The sequence below is a fragment of the Armigeres subalbatus genome, chromosome 3 (assembly GCF_024139115.2).
Source record: "Armigeres subalbatus isolate Guangzhou_Male chromosome 3, GZ_Asu_2, whole genome shotgun sequence".
NCBI classification, from domain to species: Eukaryota; Metazoa; Arthropoda; class Insecta; order Diptera; family Culicidae; genus Armigeres; species Armigeres subalbatus.
The window spans coordinates 76,515,271-76,533,579 of NC_085141.1; the positions used below are offsets into that span (position 1 = coordinate 76,515,271).

The 18,309-nt window shown below is 40.6% G+C and overlaps 1 long non-coding RNA gene and 2 pseudogenes across 1 annotated transcript; 1 reads left to right on the forward strand and 2 right to left on the reverse strand.

The window, feature by feature from the left end:
* Window positions 1-654: 654 nt before the first annotated feature.
* Window positions 655-2,188, reverse strand: LOC134228135 (uncharacterized). Its single transcript, XR_009983845.1, has 4 exons — window positions 1,932-2,188; window positions 1,236-1,837; window positions 1,035-1,175; window positions 655-948 (listed from the first exon to the last, which is right to left on the reverse strand). It is a non-coding gene; the product is annotated as an uncharacterized LOC134228135 (long non-coding RNA).
* Window positions 2,189-3,120: 932 nt separating this feature from the next.
* On the reverse strand, window positions 3,121-17,338 carry LOC134221743 (uncharacterized; annotated as a pseudogene).
* Window positions 6,013-13,662, forward strand: LOC134221742 (T-complex protein 1 subunit theta-like; annotated as a pseudogene).
* Window positions 17,339-18,309: the final 971 nt, after the last annotated feature.

Genomic DNA, 18,309 nt, shown 5'->3' on the forward strand with positions numbered 1-18,309 from the left:
TGATTCCGATTGATGAATTGGTCTAAAATTGAATAATTCTAGACCAACATTTGAAAAGGGCGTAACAGCCAAAATTTATTCCATCTGATTCTTTGTCTACACGGATAAAAATAAATAAGTTAGTTAGCTTAAATTTAAATCTAAATGCATATTCGGTCTATCCACTCATCGAAAAGATTATTTCGAGATTAAGCTCTTATTAAATAAATTTCAGTTAATCCTTGGAATGAATAATTTTCAAATAATGTATCGATGATTAAACTGCGTTTATTACAGGGAATGGATTTTATTCCGATGACGTTCATGTTTTTATTTATTATGATCAAGAGGAAAACATTGTTTTAAAAAATATACAGCTCGAATATCATTTTTATCATTTTATTAAATGCATACACGCTTAGTTCAGTCCACCCAAATATGGGTGAAGAGTACCTAAAATCGCCAAAAAGTGCACATACCTAGATTTGGGTGAATTGACTTTTACCTAAATATGAGTAAACCAATGTTACCCTTGAGGTTACCCATATATAGGTAGTTAAAGAAGTGATGATTTATTGGTAAATTTTACCCATATTTGGGTGATTTTCTCGTCTTTCTGTTTGAGACATTGCAAATGCTATTCTTATAAAATAAATGAATAAAGTAATTGAACTTCTGAAGAAAAACAATAGCAAATTTATTTGAATATTCATCAACCATCTGAAAATTCATTGCCTATTCAAAAAAAAATCTACGGTCTCGCAGCGCTGTCTCCCTATCCCGGGGACTTGAATTTATGCTTATTGATCAATCCAATGTGGTCGATTCCCGGTTCAAGCGATGAAAGTGCCATTCCTCTGCAATCAAAATATCCTAATGGCATCATGAAGTGTTGATTCCTGCTTGCAGCATGTAACCAGAACAGATTTCTATAATTCGTATGGTGGTGAACACGGTAAAGCGGGCGGCCTGTTGAAACACGAATTTATATTAAAAAAAACTGTTTCGAGGGAGAAGACGGACAGTGCCTAGAGGCCTCATTTAACAATATTTACCGGTAGTGATCGCTGTTGATTTGGCGAGTTTCTGCATTCTATGGGCCCGTGCCCCTAGGACCGTTGGTCCGCTACTCTCGTAGATTTTGAAGAGCACTTTAACCATGGCTCTGCACATGTTTGCACCACCTTGTCAACCAACTATGGAAGAGATGAAAGCTCTAATAACTATAAAAAGGATAATAAATTTTAACTACTTACGATAATTTCACGATTCAATTCATATAAAAGATTTCCGGAATAGTAGTAGCTGTCGTTTGTGCACGGACAACGGAAGATATTGGTAAAAGCTTCAATGCCTCCCACTAATGAAGGCGGAAAACGATGGCCTTTGTGGTTATCATGGGGAGCGATGGCGTAGAAAGATCGTCTTATTTGTGGCTATGCGATGACCTTCGGATCAGATCAATATCAACCAGGTGCAATGACGACAGCACAATGTATTGTCGGCGTAGCACCAAGTTAGAATTCGGAAGTCGGGACTTCCGAACCGAACTTTCTTCCGAAGTTTTTTTTGTCAAACTAATTGATGCGTTGTTTAGCGCATCTTTAGGCGAATCCAGCGCACTACTTCCGAAGTTGGGAAAGTTTCTTGTATCTGGAGAAAAATCCAACTTCGGTATAAAAAGCGGTATAAATTTATTCCGGATACACAATACTATAGTTGAATCCGATGTTCCCAGGAATTAACGATGATGGAACGATAACGATGATTCGGAAATTGTTTCCTGTTCAGGCAATCTACTGTCCCATCGACGAGGCCGTTTGCAAGCAGGTCAATCTGCTGCTACCGATTGTCAGAACTGAAAACAAGTGGATTATCGTTTAGAAGATTCAACGCATGAAGGATAAAACCCAATATTAGCGAATAAAAACAGTTAATAACATTATAGTTACCTCATTTTCCTTTTGTTTACGAACTACATCTTTGTTTGTAATCGCAATCACGTTGAAAGAGTGAAAACTTTTTTCGACAGCGACACGGCAGCCATAAACCGGATTTGTTTATGTTTATTTTTTCAACCAAATATGGGTAAATGAAATTACTCAAATATGGGTAAAGTCGGTTTGTTCAGAATATGAGTAAATATTACTGATTTTCTAGGTAAATTTTACCAATAAAATAGGTCAAATGAAATTTACCCATATGTGCGTAGAACAAGTACCCATAAATAGGTGAACCAAACTAAGCGTGTACATTTTCAAAGACGAATATCACTTTTTCACATTAATCATTAAATAAGTGTTAATACAGAGTTATGGCAGTGGAATGGTATGTTCGGCATCAATTGTGCCGCCGCATGCGCAATCTTTTCCTGCTTCGAGTTTTGCGAGTAAATCCATGAGCCAACTATGCGAAAAGTTTGGTATCCGCAATGTGACTGTGTTTGGGGAGTAGATACACTTCTTTAGAACCGTGCACGATAATTTTGCGGGAACTACAAAAATCCGTGTAGCAATCCGTTGGCGATCAGCTCGAAATGATGCTTTACCATGTTTGGTTACCGGAAAGCAGACTTCAAGTTTATATCCTGGGTTAGAGGTTATGATGAATATTAATAATGAGATAAATTCTCTATGCGACAAAATAAATTGATGCGTTACCTGAAGAGCGAGCTGAGGAGAGTATACTATCCGCTTCAAGTTGATTGGCCATGGCCATACTTTTCCTATCCGTGGAAAATTTACTTATTTAACGCGGACCAAGCTATCCGAAGCAAAAATAATTCTGACAAGTTTCAGGACTTCAAATTAGTACTTAAAAAGCTATACAAGGAATAAATTTTAAGAAATCATTGCAATGCATAAAATCATGATTATTTTTTAAGCATCAAAAAGATTAAAATTTTAAAAAGCTTCAAAAGGGATAAACAATAAGCTAACTAGCTTTTTCAAAGTTCTCCGTGTACATATATAGCTTTATACACACCCGTTTCAAATCACTCAGAGACTGAGTGAAATTGTATTGCCGTCTCTTTTTTTTCCCACGGAAAAGTTTCTCAATTTTCATAAAAAGTGGAACTACTCAAAATTTGAGTAGTTCCACTTTTTACGAAAATTGAGTAAGATTTCCGTGAGAAAAAAAGAGACGGCAATACAATTTCACTCAGTCTCTGAGTGATTTGAAACGGGCGTGTATGTAGACGAAGAATCAGAAAGAATAAATTTTGGTTGTTACGCCCTTTTCAAATGTTGGTCTAGAATTGATCTATGATTGATTGATTTGTCAGTCTATTATTGATCGATTGATCAATTTGATTTTGATTGATCAAATTGAATCAATCTATATTTATTGGTCTATAATTGATCGATTGGCCGATGATTGGTTGATTGACCGATGATAAGTTGATTGAACTGTGTTTGGTTAATTGATTGGTCTATGATTTTTTTGTTGATTAATCTATGATTGTCTGATTGATTTATTGATCTATGATTGATTGATTTGTCTATAAAGGAATAATTGATCTCTGCTTGATTGATTGGTTAATGATTGTTTGATTGATTGATTAGTCAAAGATTGACTGATTGGTATATGATTGAATTCAGAGTGACGACATATTTATAGTAGGGAACTAGATGGGCTGCAGGACGATCCGTGACGCCTTCCCTCTTTATGGTTTTGATGTCAGTGTTCGTTTCCAACAGCGTTTAGACTTCTGCATATGGGTGTTGCCGTGTTCACATAAATCACTATTTGTGCTTTTAGAACTAGGCACGGAATATGTAGTAGAGTTCTTGTTTTAGCCTATTCCTGGTTCTTGTAACACCTTTATACCCATTCGAATTACTCCTGTAGGCCAATTTTAAATCAGAAAATCGTAGAGGACCTCGATCTTTGTAATATTTTCACGTACTCGTACGTTATCTCAACCACAGAGACCAGTTTTCATTAGCATATCGAGCTGACGGATGAGCCTCGATATCCAAGTACCATGAAATCCTTTTTTGAACTGTATGTTCTATGTTGCTCCTATCGATGCTCTACTAAGCACAAATCGATTCCTCCGAGCCGTATGATGGTTGGTTTAATGAGGTTTCCGTTACATCTTTTGACAATCTTTACAAATGGAGCGACCATGTCTACCGCAGTTCTACAGGGCTGATACTCTTCGTTTAGCCAAGGGTCCATTTTCTGACTCGTAGGTTCGTAGATGCGGAATCCGTTTAGCTGATGGTGGCTAAGGGATTATTCGTTGATGGTCATGCGAATCCTGCCTGGTCAAGCATATAAAAAAAATCAGTTAGTTCATACTCACAATGCAATATTAAAAAGTATGATATAGTAGCAAAAAAGTTGTTGAATATTACATCGAAATCGCTGCAACCAGTTCAATCCATCGCTTGTTGAATATTACACTGCACGACGTACTCGAAGCCTTGCTGTGTAATAAACAAGAGCGATGTAATTTCTTTCGATGTACTAAATAAGACGATGTAATCGAAACGATGTAATTGAATGTGATGTAAAATTGTCAAAAATATTAATTTTCAAAAGGGGGAATTTTCGGTTTATTTATTAATTTTTATTTATTGAATCCCAAAAGGCTTTCCTTCGAAATCCCAAAAGGATTTCCTTCGGAATCGCAAAAGGATTCCCGTCAAAATCTCAAAATGAATCCTGTCTTAACCCCAAAAGGGTTCCGACGGAATTCTAAAAGGATTCCATTCAGTATCCCAAAAGGATTTCCTTCAGAATAACAAAAGAATTCACTTCGGAATCACGATTGCCCTTGGAATCCCAAAAGGATTCTCTCCCGAAACTCAGCTTCAGAATAGATTCCTTTCGGAATTCCAAATAGATTTCTTTCTCGTTGGAACGCCAAACACATCCCTTTGGAAACCCAGAAGGATTCCCTTCGGAATACCAGAAGGATTTCCTGCGGAATCCCAGAAGGATTTTCTTCGGAGTCCCAGGAGGATTCCCTTCGGGGTCCCAGAAGAATTCCCTTCGGAATCCCAGAAGGATTCCCTTCGGAATCAAATCGAAGAATAATTTGGTGAGCACAACTGTTGTGTATGACTACCAAAAGTTCCTTTAAGAGTACGTTTTTCGCTTAATCGGATTCACTGAGCTGCTTAAGCTAAAAACGTACTCTTAAAGGAATTTTTGATTACTTGGGTACCTACTGATGATTCTGGGAACCTCGTGAGGACCATTTGGCAGACATAAAGGATTCCCTTCGGAATCCCAAAATGACTTCCTGAGGAATCCCAAATTGATTCCTTTCGGAGGTTTCCTATAAAGTTCCATAAAAAAATTTAAAATCGAAAAGGATTTGAATGAATTGACGAATTTGAGAGGCAAAAAGAAAATGACGATGGTGAGAAACTGTGAGAAACAACAAAACCGTTCATGACAAAGTATACGGCAGTGATTTTAAAATGCCTGTACAAAATTCAAAACGAATTCTAATTAAAAACTAATAAATGTAAAGTGCGAGAAAAATGGAAAGGTACATTTAGAACACATTCTTCCAAAACGAAAGTGCTATCCATTGATTAGTTTTTAATTATAGAATTCGTTTAAAATTTAATACGGGCATTTCGAAATCACCGCCGTACACTTTACCATGAACGATTTTGTTGTTTCTTACCATCGCATGTCATTTTCTTTTTGCATCTCGAATTCATCAATCGCACATGCCCATTTATGTCTGTCAAATGGTCCTCACGAGGTTCCCAGAATCATCAGTAGGTACCAGTAGTACGTTTTTAGCTTAAGCAGCTCAGTGAATCCGATTAAGCGAAAAACGTACTCTACGGTAGTCATACACAACAGTTGTGCTCACCAATGGTATACATAGTTTAAACATCGGTTTCTCGTAGAATTATTCTTCGATTTGATTGTGATAAAAATGATAAACTATTATCACTTGAATTTACTTTACTCACCATGAATAACGAGCTCACCCAGCTCTACGGTATCCAGAAGGTAGCTAAAGCCGGGAGGGTACGATGGGCAGGGCATGTTGAAAGAATGCCGACCAGCAACCCGGCAAAGATGGTGTTCGCTTCGGATCCGGCAGGTACGAGACGGCGTGCCTTGACATAGCGAACGAGGTGGGCAGACCAGATGCAAAGCGACTTGGCGAGCTTGGGGCGCATTCGAGGATGGAGAGATGCGGCCTCGAACCGTGTATTGTGGCGTCAAATTGTCGATTCTGCTGCACTACGTCAAGAATTTTCATCCAAAGTTCGCCGAATGGCTTCATTTTCCGCTTCGCTCGAAATCATATAATCGGCTTTCGACACGCCCTACCGACCACAATCAGCAACGAGACTAGCAACCTCGATGAGATGGGTTCCGTGGGTTCTTAAATATTGTTTTGCATATAATTTATTCCCGTGAAATGGGAAGCGTTTCATCAAATGCAGAAGTGCTGGAAGTTAACATTCAGAAGCATATCGGCTTCGTCCAAAACTTTCTACCGTATAACACTTGGTCTGTATTTTTTGGCTGTACAAGCTTACATATCGACATTCTTCAGATGGGAGTTCAGCATTTGCTCTGGTTTTGCAAGAGTTTTTTGGTTACGTTCATCTACAGATCGGTCAATTTGCTATACAATGTCCTCCACCCAAATGTGTTACAATTCTTCCGATCTGTGAACGCACAAATTCCGGACTAGCTTTAAAAAATAATGTCTAACCGATTTTAGGAGCCGTCGACCCGCAGATGTAGAGGTGAGTAGTACGCTTACGTGGTTGATCAAATTCTGGGGTATAGTTGCGGATGAGAATTTTGTGCTACGTTTCTCCGAGAGTGTAATGTTTTCAACATCTGAAAAATGTAGTTGAGTAGAAGTATAAATAACAAAAAGCAAAGAATATCAATTATTACCTTATAAGTTGATTGTCAAGTCAAGGGGATGCGAATGGGTCCTTGTAGCAGTCAGAGGAGCAAGCCACCGGTGGATGCAGCTTGACACAATCAGTAGAATACCACTTTTTTTTCGCATCCTGGAGAATCTTGACTTTTTGCAACCGGCATAAACCGTCGTTGCACGGCTGGGGACCTGTTCGGTACAGAACGGTCTGGATGATTGCATCAGATTGTCGCTTCTTCCATTGGATCATGACGGCACAAAGAACTCCTTTTAAGTCGGTGATTCCGGTTTACCGACGCCTGTTTCAAATGAATCTGTAATGAAATCATAATAAACAATACTTCAGAAAACAGAAACACATATTTTATTACAAATTAACCTTTGAAAAATCCTGATTAGCAAAATGCTAGCTGCGCTGCAAAAATGGTGGACTTGGTGGTGGTGGTGGTGGAAAATAATACCAAGAACTTATATGCAGAACTGGGAAGTTATGTATCCGAACTTTGCTTGAGCACGCCTCGTCAATTCCGGCCAAAGATATCGCTGCCGTGAATTGGCCAGCCCAGCAAGATTTTTTTCCAGCTCTGGAGCATACGGATTAGATAAGCTTACTTACTATACTTTGATTTTGTTGCATCATTTACATGCAATAGCAAATAAGGCGGCAGATGTTATCATGCGTCCGTTAATCCATTTTCCACCAAGGCTCATTGGTTTTGTTGTTGATGATGCGATAGAAAATATGAGGCATTACGCCAGGAACTAATAACCGGGACGTCGATCTCCCGAAGAACCGATTAAAAAATCATGCAACCTCAAAAGAGCTGACGAGACCAGCACCGCCAGAGGCGCTAGTGTAGTTTACTCACATTTAGGGTAAATTTATTTGAAAGTGTTATGTCAAGTGTAGACTTTTTTGCTGTGAGTTTTTGGCGCTCGCCTCACACGAGAAAATTAGTAAATATTTACGTCGGTTCGTCTCTCATCCATATAAATAACGAGTTTGAGCTTGCGGTGTAAGAAAATCTGTGCACAAAATGGTCCTTCACGTCCCGAAAGCACTTGAATTTGCTTCCATGTTAAAGGAGATGCTCATGTAAGTATAAATTGCTGGGTCCGAAGGAGGATTCCAGTCAAAATTGTTTATTTCCGGACGGATGGCGATGACTCTCGTGAGTTTTTTTTTTCTCGTAGGCTTATTCCGGCCAGGAGGAGCAGTACACCGAAACATCAACGTCTGTAAGGAGTTTGCCGGGTCGGTGCGCCCGGAATAAACAAAAAAAAATAATGATCAATCACATCGAGAATCAGTTTGACACTTCCGATGCGGGCACCATCATGAGACAGATGTCGAACATCCGGCGGCCAAACTGATGATCCAGGTCAGCCAGATGCAGGATGCCGAAATGGGAGATGTGTTCCATCTTCGTGGAGGTGTTTTGCGGGGCGTTGCTGGAGGTCGCTTAAGAGCTGCTTCGATTGGGAGTGACAACAAACGATATTGCTGAAGGGTATGAAAAAGCCCTGGATCTGGCTTTGCAACCTCTGCGAAGCCTGGTTTGCCACGAAGTAAAGGATTATCAAAATCAGGAACAGGTCAAGGTAGTATGGAAGGTTTCGATTATGTCCAAACAGTTGGGTAACGAGGACTTCATTTGAGAATTGATAACAAAGGCATGTGCTTCGATTCTGCCGGAAAAGCCCTCCTTCAATGTGGAAAACATTAGAGTGTGCAAGATTTTGGGAAGTGGGTTGCATACGTCCGAGGTGGTTCATGAAATGGTGTTCAAGCGGTTCCTGGAAAGCGAGATCACTTCGGCCAAGAATGCTAAAATCCCTATGTTATCCTGTCCGGTGGATATTATTAAGACGGAAACCAATGGAACTGTTCTGATCAAGAGTGCTGATGAGTTAAAGAACTTCAGCTAGGGAGAGGAAAATCTATTGGAATCGCAAATTAAGGCTATTGCTGATACCGGGACTAAGGTCATCGTTGCCGGAGGAAAGTTCAGCGACATGGCTCTGCATTACATGAACAAATATGATGGCGGTGATGGCGATGCGTTTGAATTCCAAGATTACGTCGATTGAACAAGGCCGTTAATGGAACTATACTACCCTGTTTGACTCCAACAAGTTCCGAAGAGCTATTGCGACAATGTGTTCGTAAATGAACTTGGAGATACCTCAGTGTGCATTTTCCGCTCGGAAGGATCGGATAGCAGAATTGTTACCATTGTTGGAAAGCTCTCTGGAGGGACCATCACAGAAACGAATCCATCATGTAGAAGTTTGAAGACCAAGCGCAGCGTTTCAGAACTCGGAACGGTGGCTCTGCAGGACAAGGGTGAGTCTTTTTTATTCGGATTATCAAAAATGTCTTCCGAATTTTATACTATTACATTTTGTGGAGAATAATTTTTGACGTGGTTGTGAGCGTCTATATGATGACCCGAGAAAGCAGTATATTATAGGAAAGCGCATTTTAGTATCTATTCCAAAATACGTCATGCGACGGCGCTACCTTCTGAATTTTTCACAAAACATAATTTGATAAGCCTGTAAAGTGCAAAAGAATTCATTGGCCACGGAACATCACGAAGTGACGTGGAACCTGTTGGAGGAGACACTTTCCTTTTTAGACTAAAACGTGTTATGCGAAAGCTCTTCATGTTTTCTCACAAATGATCTAATGAGTCTGTAAAAGACAATTGACCTCATTGGTCGTCTCCACAACACCACGAAGTGCCCATGTGGAACCTGTAGAAAGGGACATTTCATTTTTTCATACCCACACGTGTCATGCAATAGCTCTTGGTTTCTTCATGGTTTCTTGCAAATGATCTTTTGATGAGTTTGTGAGAGACAATCGACCTCATTGTCCATTTCCAGAACATAACTTTTATACCAAAACATGTCATGCGACCGCTCTTTCATCATGGTTTCTCACAAATGATCTTTTGAAGTGACTGCAGAGGACAAATTGACCTGATTGGTCATCTCCAGAAAATCACAGAGGGGGAACCTGCCGTTGGGGACATTTCCCTTTTTACGCCAAAACGTGACATGCAACAGCTCTTTCATCATGGTTTCTCACAAATGGCCTCCGGTAATTTTAACGAAATCCCTCTGAGAATCCCTCCGATAATTTCTCTGGAAATCCATCCGAGAATTCATCTGAAAATCCCTCCAGGTATTCCTATGGGAAGTCATCTGCGAATTCCTACTGGAATTTCTCCTGGAACTTCTTCTCGAAGAATTTCTTTATCCCGGAAAACGCCCGAAAATCCTCCGCAAATTCCTACGGGAATTTCTACCGGAATTTTATATTTAAGAGAAAATCCCATAGCAATTTCTAGAAGAATTCCCAGTATAGTTCACGAAGAAAGTTAACCTACCTGGATACCTGGTGGCTACAGCGTCGATATACCTATGCCTGGCATATTGTAGAGCTCCATAATCGTTAGTTTTTGGTGATGTTCCTCCAGTTTTCCCGAACGTTTAGGGTCGCCAGGTCCGATTCCACCGCGTGCAGCCAGGGTGTTCGTGGCCTTCCACGAAGTCGCCGGCTTCTATCTGGTTCTCTGTTGAATATTGTTTTTGCTATTATTTTTTCCGACATTCACACTAAGTGACCAGCCCACTGGAGTCTGTCGTATTTTATACGATTACAATATTTTTTTCTTTGTATACTTGATACAGCTCATGATTCATAAGTCTGCGCCACATACCATTTTCTAATTTTCCTCAGAGTATTGTACGCAGCACTTTTAGCTCAAAAACCCCAAAAGCTCTCCGGTCCGCCGCTTTTAACGTTTATGCTTCATGTCCATACAGGGTAACTAGTAGAATTAGAGTTTTGTATAGAGCAAATTTCGTTTCCGTGTGCATGTTGCGGTACCTAAGCTGATTTATTCGCAGCAGCAATACGTCTTTTCACTTCACAGGAAACGTCATTGTCACATGTCACAAGCGTTTCAAGGTAAATAAATTCTTCAACAACTTCAAATACATCCCCATCAAGCACTACCTCAGCACCAACACCACTAGGTTTTCCTCTAACTCTACCTGCCTCGATGTCCTTTGTTTTGGTATAGTTAATGGCTAAGCCTATCCTCGCCGTCTCTCTCTTCAGTTCCCACTACTGCTCTGCGATCGATTCCAATGAGGTCGATGCCGTCCGCAAATCCCGGAGCATATACGACCGTGCGACAGCGGCCCTGCGACAGGTACGCGACAGAATTTTGTACGCCGAGTTCAGAAGAGTGATCCCTATGTAATTGGCACACTCTAGTCTGTGCCTTTTCTTATAGATTGGGCATATGAGCCCATCTGACCAGCCAGCAGGCAGTTCTTCATCCTCCCATATTTTCTGGATAATGTGGTGGATTGATTGATGCAGCTGCTCACTTCCGTGTTTGAGAAGCTCGACCAGGATATCGTTTTACTGTTTTTCAGCTCGTTTAGAGCCTTCTTTACCTCGTCCAGCGTTGGTGCTTCCACAGCTTGATCGTCGCCGACTATGTCCATTCTGCTTCCTAATACACCTTCATTTTCACCGTTCAACAAATCTTTGAAGTGATCCTTCCACCTGACTGCTACCATAGTCTTGTCTGTCAGCAAATTCCCCTCTCGGTTATTGCACATGGGGGTCACTGGCGCATTCTTATGCCGCGCGCCATTGACAGTTGCGTAAAACCTCCACATATCATTTCTATCCATGTTCTCCTACGCTTCAGCTATCACACTCTCTTCGTGTTGTCTTTTTTCTGCGGTGTATTCGTTTCTCTTCTGCCCTTGCTACGCTGTACCGCTCTCTATTGGAACGGGTACGAGGCACTAGCATTTGAGCAACATTTTTCTCGTCCGTCACTCGCTGGCACTCCTCATCAAAACAACCATTTCATTGGCGTCGCTGTGCAGTTCCTACGTTGTTGAGTCACAGCTTCGCGGATATTTTCCCACAATATTTTTGACGTTGCCAGATCCGGTGTCATCTCCTATCCGCTCGTCCAGCTTTTGGTGGTACTGTTCAGGAACTCCTTTAACTGACAAGCATGGGCGTAGCCAGGATTTCGAGAAGGGGGGGGGGGCAACTTTTTTGGTCTTCTAAATCGTAGTTTTATAAAAACACATGAATATTAACACATGAAACCAAATCCAAACCAAATCGAAACAATAATGATTAACACAATAATGGATTTAAAAATGCGTGATTTATTGCTCATCAGATATTTTTAAATAAAGTGAGAAAAATATTAACGAACTTAGTATTCAGAAAGAATATAAAATCTGCTATAACAATTATTATAAAAATACTGCATTCTTCCATAAGTTTAAGAAAACTAGAACCATATATTGGTTGCAACGGAAATACGCGCCAGATACTCGCCTAAGAAAAACATACCTCCAGTTAAAAAAAATACTTCGATAATTTTTAAAATTTGGCCGCCACGTAGTGCTAGGATGCTTTAATAGCAATGCTTGGATAGCACGTGCTATTTGTACTGCGGAGAAATTTTTCACATCTATGAGAGCTTTGGAAAATTATCACGAAAGTTGTAATTTTGTTGCAAGGCACAATAACGTAGAAAACAAATCATACGCTCTGTCGACCAGCCGACTTCGACCGATCCAACGTTTATTTCCTTAAGAAAGCCGTTTTTTTAAATATATTTTTATGTATTGATTTTTGAGGGCTAATTTGTATGGACCACATTTAGAACTTCTAAAGGCACATCTTTTTGTTGAAGACCCATGGACCTATTTATCAAGTTATAGCCGTTTTTCGATAAAAACATTTTTTTTTTTCAAAATGAAATAAAACGCTTTAAACAAAAAACGCTCTCTCAGTTTTTCCACCATAAACGCAGAAAAGTGCGAGCTTTCGAATAGAACCAATAGATTGAAAATCGGTTTGCTCCATTTTGAAATATACGCATATGAAAAAAACATGTTTTTCATACAAAAACTCGAATAACTTTTTTGTTATAAGAGATAGATCCATGGTACTTTAACAAAAATGTGCGTCTTCAAAAGTCCTGAAAGTGCTCGGAACAAAGTTTATGCGAGAAATGAATGTATGAAAAGTTATGTGAAGAATACCGATTTTTAGGGATCGCCCTAACGTATTTATTGAAAAAGCTCATAACTTGTGAACCATAAGTGATAGAAAAATGGTTTCTTCGGCAAAGTTGCTCAAAATTAATTGCTCTACAACTTTGTGGAACATTGCACAAGTCTTTACCGAAAAATTAAAAAGTTGATATTATGAACTTCTGAAATATAGGTACCACCCTAATTTCACTACATGGAAAAAAATCGTCAAAAAATATGATTTTTTTTTCCCAAAGACACTATATATCTAAAACTAATAGTTTTGGCGCAAACATTTTTGTCTTGCTAGATTCGACTCTGGGACCATTGTGCATAGTTCCCCCCGGGGTAGTTTACCCGATCTTTTCTAAGGTTCCTCGTATCCCGACCAGCGTCACGAGGAGGTAGGGATAGGAGCTGCTTTGTAAGAGGAAGGATCGCGAAGTGGAGTCTATTTTATTCCTTCAGGTACGCGAAGCACCAATGATACGCTTTACCCAACATTTGCCGAGCCCTATAAAAGTTAAAAGCTACAGATATTCCCAGGGTAATTTTCAGAGGAATTCATGAAGGAATTTTCAGAGCAATCCACGAAAGAGTTCCTAAAGAGATTTCCGGAATAACTGAATCCTTCGAATTATTTTGGTGGGATTTTAACCCGTATTCTTTCTTTTGCAGACGTTTTCGACCGCAACCAGGCATGAACCTCGATATGAGCTCCCGTCTAGTGTCTCCTTGGAAAATTTACAACAAATAGCGTAGCACTCGAAAAACCCGCTCATATGGTTCGCCAACTCATGGTTAATTTCGCAAAGCTCACTGAAGAACTTCCAGGAGCAGCGGGATGAGGCTATCAAGGGCCCTGACACGGTAATTATAAAGCCAACAAATCTGCGTTACTGCTCGAGGTTACTCGTTATCAGCAGGAGAATTTATTCGACACGAAAATTTTTAATTAGACGTTCGAGCCTAAGACGCAGAGTTAGAGGCCATCACTGAAGATGTGTGACTTGGAAGATTTATCTCGGAATGCGAAGGAGCTGGCGAAAGTTTACTACGAACATTTATCCACCTGGGGACACTCGTACCCAACGAATTTGATAGGTTCCTGTTTCGGCAAGTGCAACTCATTCATGAACGATGGGCCATCGCAAGCAAATGCTTCTACTGTGACGGACTAGCGTGGTGCTCGTATTTTATGGCTACAATAAAAATAAAAATAAAACATTGAATACAAACGTTAGAGTTAAATGTAAAACTTACTCTAATGTGTTACTCACATGTTGTCAAAGTGGACGCCACTGCTGTGCCCTTGCGCTGCCCCCTCGGATCCCGACTGACTGCTGTTTCCTTCTCCGCTGCACATACTGCTACTTCCAGCCTAGTCTAGGTTTAGTTGTAAGTAACTCGTTGAACTGGAACATGGGACGTTGACGATGGCATATAGGCGAACGATTCCCGTGACCAATGCTGCTGACGCTCTGGTGTCTAAGAAGCCAGTAGTGCAACGAAGAACCCGGTGGAGCACACGACGAACGTTTGTCTTCCTGGGGATACTCGTACGAATCGTAACGAATTCGATAGGTTCCTGCTTCGGCACGTGCAACTGGTTCATGGACGATGACATGAGACATTCGCATCGCAAGCAAACACTTCTTCTGTTACTGACCAACGTGGTGATCGTATTTTATGGCTGCAATTAGAATGAAAATAAGACATTGATTACAACTAAATTAAACTCAAGGGTCAAATATCAAACTTACTCTTTTATGTTTGGGAGTATTACGCCGATCATTCCCATCGCTGTATTTAATGGTAACTCATGCTGTCGAAGTGCCCATATTTCCACAACACTGGTTGGTGGATGAGGAACTGATACTTGCCGATGGGTGCCTCGCATGTGGTGATGGTGGTAGATTGGTGCTGCTGCCATTTGAAACTGCTTGTGGAATGTTTAACTTCCATAGTCTCGTCATCACTATCCAAGATGGTATCGTGTTTGCTATGATAGCAGGTGTAGGTATGTGACTTTCGCTGCCGCCGCCGCGATTGTGATCGCTATGCTGTCACTGTTCATCATCATGCTGCTATTACCTCGGCTATTACTGACATTGCCCCCGTACGACGAATACGAATTGTGAATTTGTAGTGTTCAATCCGCTCAAGCCGCTTCCTCTGCCACCACCCATCGATCCGGAATCGATCTGCTGGTAGTGATGATGGTTGTGATTTCCACTACCACGGCTGCTGATATGTTTCAAATGCGACTGTGCCAGCTGCTGCTGCGATGATGACGATGAAGATGAGTGGCGGTGGTGCTGCTGTGGCGGAATCTGTTGCTATGGTATTTGCAGCTAATTGCTATTGCTGCTGCTGTCGTGATAGAATGACGACGAGGATGATCCTTCAGCATCATGGTACTGCTAGCACATGTGGTTATTCCGATTGGTGTTATATCGTTGCTGGTGGGGAGGGGTGTTCTCATTGACGCGCTTCACCAATTATAGTTGATTATTCTCCTTATTGTCGTGGCGAGAGACGCTGAAATAAGAAACATGTAGTGAATATCATTATTACGATCAAACAGATCACGATCATCAATTGTTATATCACAATAATTAACCGAGGATCAGATGCGGTTGGCAATACTCACACCAAATGATAAGCGGTACTATTCCTTCTTCGGCTCGGGATGAAGCGTCTGAACGTTGAGTTGCGGCTTCAGATAAATTTCGTACACATTGAGAAAAGGCGCCGAGCCGACTATCAGCGAGAGCAGTCCGGTTTGACTACGATGGGACAATTGCCATATGGCGACCACTTTGCGGTCAGGCAACATTTAGTTGAACTGCATTGATCAACAACATCCGCTAGCTCGAAAACGGTTTGACCATGGACACAAGGACAGAAACATTAACATACTGCTACGGTGGAACCTACAGTGGCAGCTGCATCGACAGCGAAGTGCTTCGCTGGGCACTGGATGTTGAACATTTCGACCCCGATGGATCTGGTACAGATGGTTGTCGTATATGATATATGTCCAGTACGATTCGTTGAACCTGGATGTTGAACGTGATGGTCGTGTTCTCGGTGGCGTTTGGAACAAAATTTGTCACCAAAGTGGCCGTCGTTGGTTGAACGCTTAAATTATAACTATTCAGGTTTTCTAGAGAAGAAACAATTAACAGAAACTATGATTAAAATATGAAGGTTGATAGTAATTTGGACATACAATATAATTTAGGGATTGTATGCAAGGATTAAAAGGACTTTGTTGTTTTTGTTGAGTATGTACTTACATGTGAATCGTTGTTGTAGTAGGAATAGTCCACCAGATGAGCCAACGTCTTGAAAGGAAGGTTCCGTTCCTGGTCGATCGTTAACAATCGCTTCAGCAGATCGATAAACTCTCGTCGGTCAGTCTTTTCCGCCAGCAACTAACCACCTTCGATATCGGTTGATTCGTTCACCTGCTGTCCGATATCGACAGTTGAAGATATACTTTCGAGCCTCTTTGCTTTTCTTGCTGTTGTTGTTGGTTTCCGTCAAGTGCTCCTCCGGTGGTTCAATCTCCAGAAGTGCTTAAGTGGAATCGACATACACGACAAAAATTTAGGGCAATGCGGTAGCTTAGCAAGTAAATGGAAAAAAATATGGTCTCACAGAAGATAGAATACAAATCAACAATAATTCCGCATTGTTTCGGGTTAGTATTATTTGTAAAGATGGCTAGTATACTTTTTATACTAAGTGAAGCATAAAATTCAAAAATGACTAGAAAGATTTGATTTTAACCTTTCGCGGATTTATTTTATTTCCAAGTGTAGTTATGCAAAAGATATTTTAGTTACTAGATAAAGATTGTCGCTGTCGTCGCTGTCCGGAACATCTTTTGCTGGCGAGGATAGGGGAGCTAAATGTCAATGAAGGAAAATCCATACGATTTGACAGGTATGTACCACACATGTTTCGGACAGCAGAACAAAGGGAACAGTAGCGACAATCTTTATCTAGTAACTAAAATATCTTTTAGTTATGCCTCCAGAATATCCGAAGGAATCCCTTGAACACTTTAGAAAGAATCCCTCCGACTCAAAAATACTCTAGATTTCCTAGTGGAATCCCTCCAGAATTTCCGGGAAATCCCTTTCAAAATTCCAGAAGGAATCCGTTCTGAATTCCGGAAAGAATCCCTTCAAAGGAATTCCTTCAGAACTCTGAAAATTCCGAAAAAATACCTCCAGGATTCCTGAATGAATTGCTCCTGAACAGTAGGAATTAATTCAGAGATCAATAATCCTTTTGGGAATTTCCTAGATTGGAAGATTTTTTTGCGATCAGATTTGTTAGCTTACCTATGCAAGATCTCAGCTTCATTCAATCTCTATTTTAAAGTTTTGCCGACTACCACTTCCTGATAACCGGGACTATTATTCACATTAGCATCGTTGGAAATGTTGATATTTGCATCGAGGATCGGGATCGATATAAGCGGAACCCGTGAAAATTACGATTTTTGGTGAAATAAATCATTCCGGCATGCATTCAAGAAATATCGGGACTGGAACTGGCGGGAGACATTCTTCTAAATTCTTCAGGATAAGTTGATACTGTTTACGCGGAGCGCAGATACTCCCGCTACAATGTCCATGCTCCCCGGAACGGTACTATCCGGCCGGTGGTAACGGGAACCCGCAAGGAAGCACGGAACGGAAGGATTGATGATGTTGACTACGCGATGACAGATCTATACAGATACAGAAAACGAAAACATCGATGCTGTCAGTTGTGCACGGCGAGAAATTTACGTGCAAAAGGGAATACTGACAGCGTTTGGCTTAGCGTCTTTTCATTTGTATACCTAGAACTCTACACACCGATGGAGAGTTCAAGCGCAACACGAAAAAAATCCTAGTGTCAGGTCCCGGGTATTAGTTCCTGATTACGCGCCGTTTGGAAGCGTTTTTCGGTTGCAAAAAACATTCAGGGAAATCGCCATTCGACCTGACCATGGCAGCCAGCTTCTTACTGGATTTCTTCAGCCTTTGCCTACAAATTTTTAACACAAACTTTTTTAGCCCAGGAATTTTAAAATCACACTAGTTTTACCTGCTAGAGTACAAACTAATAAAATATCCATCAAAATAATATTTACAACCGATTCCGCGAACTAACGGAGGAAACATAATGAGCGAAACGAGCAAAACAAACGTGAGAAGCAAAACAAACTGTCAAAATGTCGGGAGGGGTAAGTCAACGCATGTACAACTAAATTATTGTAACTCTTCACCCACGAGGGGTATTTTTCCCAAAATAAAGAAGAAGACATGGTGCCCGAAATTTCAATG